Below are 16,431 nucleotides of genomic sequence, written 5' to 3' on the forward strand. Positions count from 1 at the left end.
TTATGATTTTACGTTCTGAATGTATTCACGGATGCAGCAACTGGCTGCATTATCAATAAACACTGCGACAACATACAGATTCCGGTTATAAAATATTTCTGTTGCATTTTTCTTTGCGGCCACCGCGAGAAGGCATTGCAAATGATTGCATCCGATTGTATTCGCAGGTTAAGTATTATATAAAGAAATATTTGTCATTTCGCCAGAGGTGGTGAACTATAGGCATTGAAGTCGTCCACTTGAAGTTGTTTTGAACCAGCAAATATCTCTACGCGCCACTGCTTTCCTTTTTATTCGTAGAGCTTCCGTGCCGAAGGAGAAGAGCGCAAACCTCCCGACGAGACAGAAAGCGAAGACCGGACACTGCCGCTCTGTCTCGTCTTCCCTGTCTGTGTCCTTGGGAAGTTTGCGCTGTTTTCCTTTGTGATAAACACAAAACTTGCTCGAGATCTCGAGACATGTTATTCTGTTTCTGCCATAAACGGCAGAATAAGCGCCAGGCGAACAGTTACGGCTCGCCGAACAGGTACTCATCTTCACGGTACGTGTTCATTAGTATTGCTGAATATTGAAGAACTTTCAAGTTCATGCAAACGGCTAGAGTCCATCGCACGCATCCTGAAATTTTCTACAAGGGCTGTAGCGCGCGGGCCTATTAGTCATAAATGTTCGCAGAGTGCAGTTCTAAGAGTTAGCTGCACCTTTTCATAAATGTAGTCTAGTGACGTTATGAAAGCTTAGTTCCGAACTGAAACTTTAGCTTAATTGTTCATGTCCGCCATGTCGTACACCAGCCATTGTTATCGCATGCACTAAAATCATCTCCGAACCGCCAGGAATGTGCTCAAGTGACAAGCTTGCTAGCGCGCCGCGATTGCAGTGCTCGCAAACATTCCCCGTACAAACGAAAGGTTCTTTCAGCCAGGTGCGCTGCCACATAAAAGGTGGCAGGGAGGGACGCAGGCGCCGGCTGTGCGGTTTACGCCAGGGCAAGTGATAAGCGCTGCGTCTGTTTATCGCTATCATGAACGTATCAAGGGAAGCATATCGCTGGCGTAAATCCCACAACCAGCACTGTTTCACTTCCCTGTCACCTATGAAGCCGCAGCGCCCTTGGCTGAAAGAACCTTTCGTTTGTACGCGGAACGTTTGGGAGCGCTGCATTCGCGGCGCGCAAGCTACATGACACGTGCTATTTTTGTATTTCGCGGATATCTGCAGTGAGCGCAAAAAAATTAATAAGCAATGATTTGAAAGTTAGAAAGTGTTCAGTCAGACGTTTAGTGGACGTTCTGCGACATTCTGAGTGCAATTTTCGGTCGAAATTTGTTGCTCGCCATGTTGGTTAATTATTCTTGAGTAACTCTGCAATTAAGAAGAATACAAAAAATTTTGTGTCTTGTGACATACAATAGCCAGCAATAGTCATTTTGTGGCGTGGTCTCAGAGTGCATTGGCATATTGTTAATCCCTGGCTAAAGGTAGCTAGGACACCCAATACAAGCCTTGTTTGCTACAGATCCGCATAGGGTCAGAAGCGCGATAGCGAATGGATAACGTTCTTTCTTGTTCTAAGTGTTTCGACCCCGGCCCACAACATGCTTAATAAAGCGGTTTCTACTTGCATGTATTGTGAACTGAGCACATGCTCTTCATGTGCTCATCACGACAGGCTGAATTTGCTCGTTTTCTTAACCCTTTCCCCCGTGTGGCAACTTTTCTGTACTATTTTATTTTTCCTAGATTCCAAACCACGTACACCTGTCTCAGTCAAGATTCCCTTAATTAATACCCATTTGACACAGCTCCCATTCGCAAAGCTTGCATTGGCGACCTAGCAGCCATATTTGCTTATGCGTCATAAAACAGAATCCAACACATTAGCCGTATCATGCTTTAATCAAACAATAATTGCGTCATTAAAATAATACTACCCTCTTACACTAGCATTATCCTCTTTTCCACCACGTGCCCATACCTTTAGTGTGAAAGCACTACTCGAAACCCAACCAAGGATCTCGTGACGTCTTTGAACTTGAGGGTGCAGAAACGAAATACTCGTAAATATTGCGATGACTGGGTTTAGAACTCGTGCCGGCGCGAACAGCCCAGCTTCGCTGGCCACTGCACGAGAGTGATATGCTAACGCTATCGCCAATCTGCTATCGCCGTACCCAATCACGCCTCGTGTTAAACTACAACTTAATCTCGCGCTGTGAATTCCACATAGTCGACTTCATCAACTTCTATCTGCGGCGTCAACATATCAGAACAGTTTAACCCAATCATACCATAACCTGCGTGTTATATTGTCGCCAGACGTACTGACAACCCAGCAAACCAACACTGTGAGCCTACCAGGCTAAACACTTGATTTGACACGTCCACTCTGCTTAACTACATTAAAATCCTACCACTTTTTTTGCTGTGCAAATACCCGAACACTTCGGCATCCCACCAATTTCCAGCCTATTTGCTTAGTCTCTCATGAAAGGATATTTTGCTGTGTTTTTGCCATTCCTCAGAGGTCTACCAGCCCATATGCCCCTGAGCAGTTTGGTGTGTTGCCGTTTCATGACCACCAGGAGCCAATCGGCGAACCGTTCTCTGAGTAAACTGTAGTCTTTCTATAACATGGTATTTAAAGCACAGTAGGCATTCGCGCATGAAGCTTTTGGAGTGATTACTGCCATCCACTCTTCTCGCGCTACATCGCATCTATTCTTTCCCTGTAGGGCTCTCCGTTCTTCATATTTTCTTTTGCGTCGCTTTTTGCACGAAGCTGATGACGGATCAGTAAAAGATTGCTTCAAGGACGCTTCAATTGCCTCCCGTATTCGAACTTTGTCTGTGATGATCATGCTTCCTAATGCCTCCCAATTCTTGTGAGATTCCCCAATCCTTGTTATTGCCGTTAGACTACTAGGAGAAAAAAAAGACAATAATGCATTGATGTCGGTCAGAGCTGTTCATATTATCTTCTTCTGTCGTCTTCGTCCTTTCATTCAAACTTAGCTTCAATAGGCACACTTCAATGTTTCCGCGCTAGCACTTTTATGCAAAACACGTTCTGCAGATCAATAATAGCTTGTTTCAATGTCATGTGAGGCTCAGGATTAGAGAGAAACGCAGCGACAGAGAAAAACTTTCTAAGGATACTGACGTGAAACCCAACAATTCGCCGTAAGTTGCGTTCTTCTTCACACACCGCCAGCGTATGCACCCCTTGTCGTCGGAATAGCGTTGGCCAGGCCACGACTTTCTGCCTTTATAAAAGCACTTTCCTTGAAAAGAAAGGAGCAAGCAATTTGCAACTAAGTCAAACCTTAAAAGGATACAAGTTAAATACCAATTCTTGCTGATGAATGGGATATTCCCCTAAGGTTATCCATTTGACAGTCCTCAAACACGTGCGGTTTTAGCACAGATTCTGTAGCATTCTCTGCTCTTACGTTCGACTAAAGGGTAGGCACATCATGGGGTGGGATAATTTTCCTTGGGAAAGGCCAGCTTTCTAGGAAAAAGAAAATTTCCCCCAATAAGCACGACGGTATCAGATTAGCGAACGAATTTATTTATTAATTATTTATTTATTATTCACACTTTCAAGACCCGTAGCGACCACAGAAAGGAGTGGTTAATTGTTAGAATATTTACAGTACAGGTCAACATAAAACTGAAACTGTAGGGCACTTTGAACGCCAACCTTAAAGTTAGGAGTGTCGTAAATGGAGACTGTGGAGGCTGGAAGGTGGTTCCATTCAGTGCCGGTTTTTGGTATGAGGGAAGATTGACACATGTTACTGCGACAAGATAGCCCTTCAACTTTGTGTGGACGATCGACGCGAGATTCAATGTAGCTGGGTGTAGTGAAAAGATGTTCTCTCAGGGAAGGATCAAGGCAGTATAATTTATGAAAAAGACCAAGCCGAGACTACTTACGACGCAGTGAAAGGTCAGGCAGATCTACTGTTTTTTCATAGACCTGACGCTATAATGACGTGAACAGTTAGAATAAAACGGGCTGAGCGGATCAGAATGCTTTAAAGGGAATGAGTAAGATTGAAATGAGCAGGGTCCTATATGGCACAAGCATACTCTTATTTTGGAAGGATAAAGGACAAGCGTTTTGTACAGGGTAAGCTTTAGTGGGGTAGATGCTGATGCAAAGTTGTGTCTTAAATAGCCTAACGTTTGGTTGCGATTGTTAGTGGCACATTCAACATGCATGTATCATCAATGATTGCTAGCAATATATAGACTATGATAGTAATCGGAGTTAACAACTGACAGGACAGTACCGTTAATAGAATATGAGGGCACATCAGAACGGTAGAGAGGAAAGAAACACGCAAACTTTTGCATTCAGTAGTGTTATTTTCATTAGCCACTTATTACGGCAATTGGATGCACTATTGAGATCATCTCGAAACTTACTGAAATCTCTGGAGTGAGTTATTTTCTGATAGATGACACCGTCGTCGGCGAAGTGCCTAACGTGGGAATTCGAGATACTGTCAAGAAGGTACTTAATGTAGATTCGAAAAAGCAGTGGACCTAGTACCAATCCTTATGGTACCCAGGAGGTTAAGAACACGTCATTAATGTAGATCCGAAAAAGCAGGGGACCTAGTAGCGATCCTTGCGGTACCCCGGAGGTTAAGAACAGTCTGGACATAAATTCATTGGCGGTTACATACTGCGTCCTCCTAAGGAGGAAATCCTTAATGTATGCAAATAACTTTTAGTCAGTATTAAGAAAGGAAATTTTGAATGGCGGATTTTTTCACGGGTTCATGAGCACGGACCCATCAGAAACTTATTTGGCGAATGCACGCGTTGCAGTTCTCACGGGATCACAGTTGCTAGCAGATCCACTTTAAAATACGTTGGGAGCTCAATTTTACAATCAAAGAGAAATGTATATACGCTTTCAGATCGAGTTGGGTCGTAGAATAAGCTTATTATGACTTGTCGACATATAATATTTGTGCATAAACGCTATGGCACGATATTGGATGGTCGCCGAGCAAGAGGTCTTAAGGGACCCGACGTTTTCAGTAGCTCCAGTTCTACCAAGGGGTTTGTGTCGAAGACGAAGTGAGCTTACAATTTGCTTTAATCACATATGATGTAACGTGCGCACAGAGTTTATGGTTGTAATACTTCCGATGCAAGATCTGACCTGCTTTTGAGAAGTCACGTTTGCTGTTGTATACTTTTGGGAACCTTATTCTAATACTGAGCTGATATCGATTTTTGTTAGCGACCGAGCACATTAATCGTGATCATACTACTAACGCGAACATAGTCTCTTGTAAGAGAAAAAAAATGATCAGCGCAATTTTTGTGAACCGATTGTGAGGGTTGAATAACTGCTTACAAGAACAAGAGCAAGCTATGCACGTTTAACCACTAAACGGTTTCTCAACACCGACCAGCGATAGCGGCTGTCCGCTTCAGAGTAGTGCCAAAGCGCATCAACCAGAAGTGTACAGTCCAGCCCTCCTAACACTTTCTCTCCTGGAGCAGTACTAAGTACGACCACTTAATAGAGAGAAAACTTCAACCCCGGGTTAGACAGTACGGCCGAGTATCAAAGGCATAGGCTTCTACATAATATGAAAATATGCACACGCTCCTTGACCATCTGTAGGAACCATGGATAAAGACTTGTGTACCTGTGCTCAACAAGATTCCTAATTTCCTTAAATTAGGATTTATATGCGCTGTCTCCTTTCCAGTGGCCCTTGCAGTTAGTTGTGACAAGTCCAATTGTAGCCACTTGTTTCTTTTTTCGGAAAAATCAATACTCTCTCTCTTTCTGGCTATGGTGATCATTACCGGCACCACGAGACACGTTGGGTATTGAGAAAATCGGATTTAAAATATTTCCCCTCCCACCTACTTTAATATGTGGAGGAGGGAGGGGGGGGGGGCGAATATTCCGTTAACAGCGTTAGCGTAGGCTCAGGGATTCGTGACAATTATCTACACGCACCGCAGTTTGCTTGTGAAATCGGCCGCTACTGACGCCATTTACATTCCAGTTTTTCACCTTTTCTATTGTATAAAACCTTGGTTTTTTGTTACAGTGACATCTTTTCCTTAGAACGCAGCAGAAGTAGGTCGACGAAGACCAACTTCAGTTTCTCGCAATGACCCTCTAAATGATACCAAATTTGTGTTGCGGAACCCCAACCCGCCAATCAGGATCTACTTTATCATCTGTTGCTGTTGTACGGTACAGTGTCTTTCGTTCCTCCGCGGTGAATTTTGCGCCACAGTGATCTACACTTCAGACACGAATACACCTATATAGGTATAAAAAGTGAGTAAGCTGTCCTCTAACCCACTCTTTTTTAAGAGGACGACTTACTACCTTTATACTCTTGATGTTTAGAGTGCTCGATGAAAACCCGGGTCATTTCACTAGCTGAAGCTTGTAAAACTGGGCCCGAATAAATGGATTATGACTCCTTCTATTGCCACATAAGGTGTGATGTTATTATTGATGCCAAGCTGTAAGAATAAAGCTGCACAAATTGATTTGGCTTACCATGTTCGTAGACATTCGGAACGACTAAAAACGCTTGTTCAGCGAGATCGGCTAAGTATACAATCAAAACTAAGGCGATCGTAAGACTTGTAAACCGCATTATCATTACTGGACTATGTTCAAAGTTTTGACACTGCCGGAACGCTTCTGGCTTAAAATGCCTAACAAACGTTGTAAGTCCTACTTTTTGCTAAAGCTAGATTGCTCCCTCACATAACTTTCTTTTCTGGAGATGAACCGCACTGAAATGCGAGGTTTTTAGCGCAGATGTCTATTTCAATGGCTTTTGCAGTCTGCTTCCTCTTAAAGGTAATCGCTCTATTCCCAACAAAACAAAGGACTTTCCAGTGGAGTCACGCAGCCTTCAAAACAAAAGCCGTGTTTGGACAGTAACCTTATGTGCGTACAAAGAGCTCTGTCCGAAGAGTTGCATGCAGTGCGCACAAAGTCTGCCCTGTTTGTATCGTACAACTCGGGTAACGCAAAAGATTCACTTTCACTAGAACAGCAGTTAATCAGTTCTCTAAAATGGCTGTCAAGAAGAAAGGCACCAAAACATTTTTAAGAGCGATAGAGATCCGCTGTCTCAAGCGCACTGCATACACAAAACAAAAAAAAACACAATGATCGCTCCACTTCTTTAGTCTGGAAAACAATATGTAGGGGCACCTCAGAAACTTTATGATCTGTGAAGGCGAGAGAAATTATAACCGGCTCACTGGGTCAGTGGACGGCACCTCAATTGCGCTTTGTGTAGGCGGAGGCGACCATCTATAAAATGAGGAAGTTCTACGCCTTACCTTTTCTCAAAACCAGCGGAAAGTTTTTACTCTATTCATTTTCAGGAAAGGAAGGATGCATAACTGATAACCTTGGGTCAATCGATCACGTAATTTTGGTGCCGCGTTAAGGCCACGAGTTTCGATGACGGCGGGGTATTGGCATAGATCCATGTAATGCTCTCGCATGAAAACTCTCCGGCTAACTGAACCCGCACGCCTAAAACCTGTGCCTGTTGTAAGCTCTTTGAGCATATCACACTGACCAGTCTTAGTAATGTTCCCGAGAAGAATTGCTTCTTCTGAGCTGCACAGCACGTATTCCGCAAATCATATTCACGCCCGCCGCAGTGGCTCAGTGGTTAAGGCGCTCGTCTACTCAGCCGGAGTACCCGGGCTCGAACCCGACCGCGGCGGCTGCGTTTCGATGGAGGCGAACCGTGAAAAGGCGCCCGTGTGCTGTGCGATGTCAGTGCACGTTAAAGGTACCCAGGTGGTCGAAATTATTCCGGAGACCTCCACTACGGCACCTCTTTCTTCCTTTTTCTTTCAGTCTCACCTTTATCCCTTCGCTTACGGCGCGGTTCGGGTGTCCACCAAGATATGTGAGAGAATTTCTGCGTCATTTTCATTCCTAAAAAACCAATTTTCGTTAAACACAATTAATTTTGCTCTTGGGTAGATTTCACTAGGTAACAGACAACTGAGCGGCTATCGGACGCAACTAACGGTTTAATGAAGTACTTTCAGGTGACCAAAATTGCTCATGTGACCGAATTGCTTATGTGTCATAAAACAGGCTACAATATGTCAGCCATAGCGGTGTTTATTCAGAACTCTTGCGTAATTAAGATAAAGCTATCGCCATCCTTCACTAACATTATCCTGTACTCCACCCCGCGTCCATATCTTCACTGCGAAAGCACCACTTCACAGGGTGAAACCGAACAAGGAAACTTGTGAAGCCCCTGATCTTTAGGGTTCAGAAACAAGAGAAATATTGCCGCGACTGGGTTTAAAACCGACGGCGCTGCGAACACATCAGCTTCGCTGGCCACCGCACGAGAGCATCTTGCTATCCCCGCAGCTGATCGCGCCTCGTGTTAAACTACTACACACTCTCGCCCTGTGCATTGCAAATCGTCTTCTTCATCAGCTTCCGTCTAGGGCGCGAACACATCCGATCAGCTTAACCTCAATAAGAGTTTAACCTGACTCAAATGTCGTCACCACACGTGGCGATAACGCAGCAAAGCAAAACCATGAGCCAACCAGGCTAAACACATGCTTTCTTACGTCCCCTAGGATTACTATGTTAAAACCCTACCACTTCTTTGGCGGTGCAAATACCCGAAGAATCGCGGTAATACAGGACGTTCTACGTCCGCCGCCACAGATGAGAGTGGCGCTGGCGAACTCTCTGAAGGTTCGTTTACACTAGATATAAATACCTCCAAAAGCAGAAGACAGGACAGCCGTCGCCGTTGCTCACTTGGTAGAGCACTAGACGCGAAATTGGGGGGTCGTCGGTTCGTATCCTGCCGGCGGCATGTAGTTGTTTTTCCTCTGATTTCTTTTCAGTTACCTTTGAGCGGTAAAATAATTATATAGTTCATATCTTTCACACACAAACTTATAATAAAGAAATGAAAACCATGCCCTATGCTCCTTGGTTTCGGTGGCTGCTGGCTTTCATCATGTACGTTATAACGAGCACCTCTTTTCCCTTACTTTCTCTGCTTAGTAGTTTAACGAGGGCCTCGAATCAGGCAGCCTTAATGCCATAGGCAGCATAAGAGGGTTCTATCTCAGCTACCGCCCTCACCGATCGACCACGTTCCTACGTGGCACCGCGGTAATACAGCATGTTCCACCTCCGCCACTATGGATGAGGGTGGCGCTGGCGATCATTCTCACGGTTCGATTAGACTTTCTTCCCTTCTTTCTTTCTTCATTTCTTTCTTTCTTTCTTCCTTTCTTTCTTTCTTTCTTTCTTTCTTCCTTCCTTTCTTTCTTTCTTTCTTTCTTTCTTTCCTTCTTTCTTTCCTTCTTTCTTTCTTTCAAAGTACATATGTAATTACATAAAAACACTCAAGGATCCTTAGCCAGAGGCTAGTCGTGAATCCCAAAAAGAATACAAATAAGTCTACTCACGATTCAAGAGAAAAAAAAACATATTTGTCGGTGTAGAATGAAACAATTGCAATATAAAACAACATTATACAAACTGCAACACTATCGTATGACATACATATAACCAAAGAAAAAATAAAAGTCGTTCTACAATCAGACTGCCACGTTCAATAGATTAATGGTGATATGCCAGGCCACAGACGCATATAATGTCGCTTTACTGAGACGCTTCTGTGTGAAGGAAAAAATTCTTCAATGCTCTAGATGTATTAGGTGAAGATATGACTGGGCATGGGATAGCATTCCAAATTTTGACACCACAAAAACAGAGACATCGATGACCATAATGATTCTTAGATATTGGAAGCAAGAACTTTCCATGAGCGGCTACACATATATACCCCCGAAAGCAGAACATTGCACTGCTATGACCGTAGCTCAATTGGTCGAGCACCGGGCGCGAAACCTGGAGGTCGTGGGTTCGTATACCACCCGCGTCATGTGGTTGTTTTTTTCTTTCTAGTCACTCTCCTTTGGGCTATAATATAATTGCACGATTCATATCGAGTTAACACCAATAATTGGTAATAAAAATTAGGCAGTGGCTTAGCTCTGGTTAAGCCTGGATATACAAGCGAAAAGCTGCAGTTATGCTTGGTTTGACGTTATGGCTGTCGCAGTTCGCGCACAATGCACTGGGAGCACCACGATAACGGTGGAGGCGTTCGGCCGTCCACACACTGCCTGTGCGGAGGCGGAGGAGGAGACGGTAATCGGGGCGGTTAAAATTCAGGGGCAGTTTGGCTCGCTAAAATGCTACAAGGCGAAATCGTTTCCTGGCGCACTGTTTGTTTTTATTTTTTATATTTTTCCCATTTCATTTTTTGTTTCTTTTCTTATTTTTATTGTTTTCTTATTATTTTATTTTTCCCATTATTTTTCCCATTCCGTATTTTCTTTTTTCATTTAATTTTTATTTTCATTTCATTTCTTATTTTTTATTTTCATATTTTATTTTTTCATTTTTTACATCTCTTTCTTTTCTTATTCTTATTGTTATTTTCTTTTAATCTTCCTACACTTTTGTTGGTTTTTATTTTTTCATTATTTTTACTCTTTCATTCCTTTTATTTTATTTATGAAACCCATGCATTCACCAGATGCGCCATTATTCAGGCTCAAACCTTGAGCCTTCGTGCGGAATGGTGGCGTCTCCGCTTCAAATGCCGAAGGCCGTGGTTCGATTCCCGCCCTCGACGCAGTTTCTTTTTTTAAGTAGTGGCGAGTCGGCGGCGACGGCTGCGGCCACCTTTGCCGTGCGTGACGTCACTCGGTTTCGCGCATGCGCAGTCTTGACAGCCTAATGAAGGTTTTCGCTTCAAAACGAAAAACATCCCCTATGCTCGGTTTCTTCGGCTACTGTAGGCTGCTGTCATGTATATCTGTCGGTCTCTCTGGCTATCTATCTATCTACCTAATTAAAAAAAAAAAATTATCTGTCTGTCTGTTTCTCTATCGGCCCTTCTGTTTATCTAAGTGAGCTTCAGTTCTGCTGATGTAGCAGACATATTCCATTTCTTCTCTTCAGTAGTCAAAAAACCACAAAAGCTCACTACGTAACCGGCTCGCTCATAATGGGCTAATTTACAGTGGAAATCACATTAAAATGCCGAAAAGATTGGCAGCACAAGCACGCTGTTGGAAAGAATGAGCAACAGGAAAAAAAGTGGTCTGCATATTTGAAAGAGAAAAATATTTTATCGCCTTTGACGGAGACAGTCATGTGCTATCTGCTCAAAATCAGTCGCACCAGAAAGAATTAATCGTCGCATAACAATTTTGGTAATAGTTCATGGCTTCTTGCCGTCACGACAAATGTGAGTCTGTTCAGTCACAGTTATTGTAAGTATAAGGGCCACCTGTAGTGGCCGGTACAGTAGCTTGCTATTGTTAAGAGATTTTTAATAAGGGAGTAATTACTCATTGACGTCCACCCGAGCGCAGCCATACGGCCACAAAGGAAAGCTATACAGCTTTCACAGAAACTTCGTAGTTAAAGAAAAATTCGTCCTGGTCCGGGGACGAATTTCTATAATTTCGGCTATCCGAAATCCGAATAGCCGTGACGGTATAATGTCATCTTTTAAAAAAGTGAAGAACAAAAAAGAATTGTGCACAGCTTTGTGCTAACGATGAAACACAAATAAATATTGCATCAGATTAAACTGTAAACACTAGATATCCACACTTATCGGATTAATAATATAGCCGCTGAGAGCAGGCTCACATGATTTTTCATCCCGACATATTTCAAGGCTAGCTAAGTCAGCCACACTAGACACTGCACAGCCCACAGCAATATGCGAAGTGAAAGAAAAATCGGCTAGTTATGACTTCAGCAGAAGTGCCGGATCGAGCACAGGTTCAGTGGAAGGCATGAGGAATAAGTTTACTGAAAAAAGTACAGTGAAATTGTCAAAGAAAGCTTCCGAGGCGCCACCACACGCCATTATTTCATGACGCTAACTTAACAAAGTCAACATAGCAGCATGTGATGCGCGCTCTTTTAGACAATACTTCTAAACTATTCCACGCGTTATGATGGTTTAATTTCAGTAGCACTGTAAAATAACTTGCAGGTGAAAAGTAAGAAGCGCGAAGAGTGTTAGGCGTACAAAAAAAAAACATGACCGCTTGCTCGGAAAACTTGCGCAGCAGCTTCCATAGAGGCAGGAAAGACATATCCGCGACCTAAGAAATATAATCAGAGACGCCTGCAGTGTGGCGTGTTAGACTTTTTGTTACCACGTGACACGGTTATCAGAAGGAAGTGCAACAGCTCGTTAGACAAAATAGGACTTTCCAAACAAAACGAACTTAAACCGATCACAAACAACAGAACGACAACAGGACAGCCGCTCTCCGTACGCCCGTCCAGTGTTTCTACTGGGAGAGGTCGGTTCGGTTTTGAGTTTTATAACACTGAAAATTGGCGTTCTGCGGCCTCAAGGCATCAAAATCGCAAGCATGTTTCCGGACAAGGAGCAGTTAAAGTTGTTCTCGTTTGAAATCGCCTGTTCCTAATATAAGTAAGGTAAGACTTGTGGGACGCATATTTGTGGTGCCGTTTTACGTTACATAACAGCTGGAAAGGGGCCTGAATTTATATCAAGGAACAAAAGCCAGAGCGAAAGAATAGCATTCTCTTGACATTATATTAAGGAAGTTAAAGTGTCATCTAAACTTTTTCCTGCCCGAAAGCACTTGCGTCTTCAAGACATCATGAAGGTTTCAAAAGAAATGAGTTTCTCTTGTTCTGTCTTGTTTTGACAACATGAAGAAAGGGTAAACAAAGTTCAGTATGCCGCAGACTCAAGGTTTAGGAATATGTTGGAGAAGAAAGAGCAGTGTTCCTAGAATTTTATGATTTATGCGGTCCACGTTTTGTAACTCAACTTTTCATATCTCTTTGTTTTGCATGGCGTTCATGCGAGAAGGCGAGGATCACAAAAAAAAGGCTGGTAAAATAAACGAAGCTACGAGTATTCCAATTTTACTGAGTCTCGTTCTGCTGAATCAGCCTATTCCTACACTATTGCAGAGATTGATGTGGAGGTTGTCATGCAACGACATCACTCCAATGAAAAGGAACTCCTGTATATACCACGTTGATTAATTCTAAACTATTTAACTTGAGCAGCCAGTCATTCGAAGTGACGCTTTGCTCCCGTCTACTCTTCATGTGAGCCTACTCTTCATCTGAATGCCAGTGTATTCAGTTCCCTTTGATTTTGCATCATCGAGATTCGAGTGTATTGCAGTGGCTGGAGAGCGTTTCGCTAGAATAGAGAGGCCTATTTCTTGGGGGTTGGTTCTGAGATTTTCTTTTGTGTCACAGGTGGAGCCGTGCAGGAGCGATGTTTTTTTTTCTAAGGATTCCACTCGGATGCCTAGACACGGCTGCGAATTCTTTAGATGTTCTCAGTCGACAGGTGAAGTCGCCATGCCTGTATTTCTAACACACAAGTGGCGAATGCCGCATAACTCAATCCCAATATATTGAACATTTAATTTTAAGACACCTAATGCGGGAGCATTCTTCGACTCCCTTACCGAGAGTTGTCCATAAACCCGCTGCCGAGAAATATGCACCCATCCCACCATGAGCAGCGCCACAGAGCCCGTGCGAAGGCAATCAACGAAGAGTACGACTCTGAGCCGGACGCCGTATGGGTGGACGCTGCTTACGCGCGTGATGAAGCGATCGCAGCCGTGGTGGACTCCTCTTGATCTGCTCCCTTTACACTACCTCTCCCCCCCCCCCCCCCCAGACACCTCCACAGCGGCTGCAGAGGAAGCCTCCATTGCAACTGCCATCACCCGCACGGAAGCCTGGTATATTTTAATTGACTCTAAACAGCCACTCTAAATTTCTTGAGAGGCGGAGTCCACGCCCCTGCTTTTTGCATACTGGGCTCGCCCGATGCACTACGACCCGCAAAGTGGAGCTGACGTGGCTGCCTGCACAATCTGGGAATCCCGGATTCGGGGCCGCTGACCTTTTAGCCAAGGTTCGTTAAACAAGGGTGAGGTGGTCCCGAATCGGAGATTCATAAAGGAAATCATAAATATCACAATGACCATCCACAGCCTGTCTTTAACTGGAAGGCACTTAACAATACCGTTTAAGGCCGATTCACACAACGGCCCGTTCGCCCGCCGCCCGCGCATCACGTGTTCATGCGTCAGCACATTGAGAGGTGCGCTGTCGGCCCACGGCCTGGTCAACGCGCCTCTCAATGTGCTGACGCATGAACACGTAGTGCGTGAGCCGCAGGCGAACGGGCCGTCATGAGAATCGGCCTTAAACGGTAGTGTTAAGTGCCTTCCAGTTAAAGACAGGCTGTGGATGGTCATTGTGATATTTATTGTTGCATGCTGTTCGTAGACAAATGAAAAGGGAAAAGAAGAAAGCAGCGGGAAGGTATTAGGATCCTGCCCCACCCTTCCATTGATTACTCCGCAGAACAAGGTAATGAAATTGCACCTTTGGAATGTAGCCTAATTCATGTAAGATTTTTGTTTTTCTCCAGTGATTAATTATACATATTGGAATTTCACACAACTAAAAATGTGGTGTTATGTGATGTCTATTGGTATTTCTGTAATGCAGGTATCTACAATACCAGAAGAACAACCGGAGTGCTTTACCGCAGAGGATATCTTTCTCGCAGTGGCTGCTATGTGCACTGCAAGCTGCTTTGTATCCCACAAGACATCACCTGCAGTGTAACAAGGAACTTGGTGTGATATAGATTTTCGTGACAAGGCCATTGGCCCTAATTCAGCAGCCCTAATTCGGTGGGTTTAAAACGCTGTGTAATGATCAATCTGCACTGTCGTCATTAACGGCCGCGTCATTTCAACTTTTTGCGCCTCTGCTTAGTGTTAGTCCTGCATCAACTCAACGAGTGAATGAACTTTGCCTTGAAGACAAGCTCCTGTTTCTGATCAAGTTGAAACATGGTCTTCCATTTTCCTTTCCAGCAAAATTATTTGATATTCATAGCACTACAGCTTCTCGAATTTTCAAGCCAATTCTTGCCACCTCAAATCGGCTACAAAGACCTAGATATACCAGCCGGCACGGTTAGCTGTACAACTAAAAATGCCAGATAGCTTTCGTGATCACTACCCCATGTGTAGTGTTATTATTGACTGCAAAGAGCTTGAAACAGAAATACCACTAGGCATTAAGAAGCGTAGCCTGTGATTTTCAAACTACAAATAACGGTATACACTGAAATATCTAATTGGCATGGCTCCTAAGGGGTTGATAACATTCATTTCTGAGGGCTTTGGAGGCATGACTACAGAACAGTGATCACCACTTAGGGCTAATTATCTGTTTAACCCGGTGAAGTTATATTAGCCGACAAGGACTTTCCAGGCATTAGAACTGGGGTTGTTGCAGAGCAAGCCACTTTGATAATGCCGCCTTTTGCAACACGTCTTCAGTTTACAGAGTCAGAAGTGGATGACACTTATGAAACAGCATCGGTACGCATCAACGTAGACGGCGTGATACAACGATGGAAGATATTTCTAAGTTTAACTAACAGAATTGCACATGAATTGGCTGGATATGTTGACGACATTTTCCACGTGGTTGCTGAGATTACAAATGTTAAGCCTAGGATTTTTGCAAAAAATCACTGCAGTGACTGAAGCATTGCACCAAGATTGAAGGGCCCTAACATATATTGCGAAAAACAAAAATTAGGACGAACAATGCCAAAATTTTACCATCATGGCAAACCCCTGAGCTTTTAAACGCCATCCCTCATTAATTGAAAGACTGGAATGGTCTCCCAGCTTCTCTTTTTTCAAAAATAATCAAAGCCATTTTTTCTGACCCAGCAATGAGTGCATTTTCGTTCGCTTTCATTCACAGCAAAAGCCAATTCTTTCTTTCATTTTGTTTCATCACTGCATTGTCGGTGTGTTCTGTGATCACTGCATTATTTTTCTGTTTTCTCGTTTTCCCTCTTTTTCAGAAGTAGAACAGGTGTGTTTTTTTCTGTTGAAATGAGCAAACTACGGTACCGTGTCTTGTGCTGCTTATGTTATGACATCTGTGTGGTGCTAGGGGCCTAGAAAGAAGATTTATGTCTTCCTTTTTGCCCCGGTGCCGTGGCAATGCAGCACTGTATTCTGAACAGCTGCAATGAACTTAAACTACTAGCTTCAACTTGCTGGAAAGGATGGAAGACAGACAGTAAACACAACGAAGAATTGCAATTCATTTCAACTGTTGAAATTTCAATTGTAACAACTGTTTCAATTGCACTGACAGACTATTAAAGTACACAATGTGGTACTACACATGCGACTGTCTAAAATGACTGTAGCGGAGCCATTGTATATAGTATAAATAAAATGTACTCCACCCACATGTAA

General features: G+C 43.5%; 1 pseudogene; it reads left to right on the forward strand.

Annotated features, from left to right (window-relative positions):
* The first annotated feature begins 14,879 nt into the window (after positions 1–14,879).
* On the forward strand, positions 14,880–15,699 carry LOC149347169 (uncharacterized; annotated as a pseudogene).
* Positions 15,700–16,431: the final 732 nt, after the last annotated feature.

This window comes from Amblyomma mixtum, chromosome 4, assembly GCF_055824585.1.
Source record: "Amblyomma mixtum isolate Tamu chromosome 4, ASM5582458v1, whole genome shotgun sequence".
NCBI lineage: Eukaryota > Metazoa > Arthropoda > Arachnida > Ixodida > Ixodidae > Amblyomma > Amblyomma mixtum.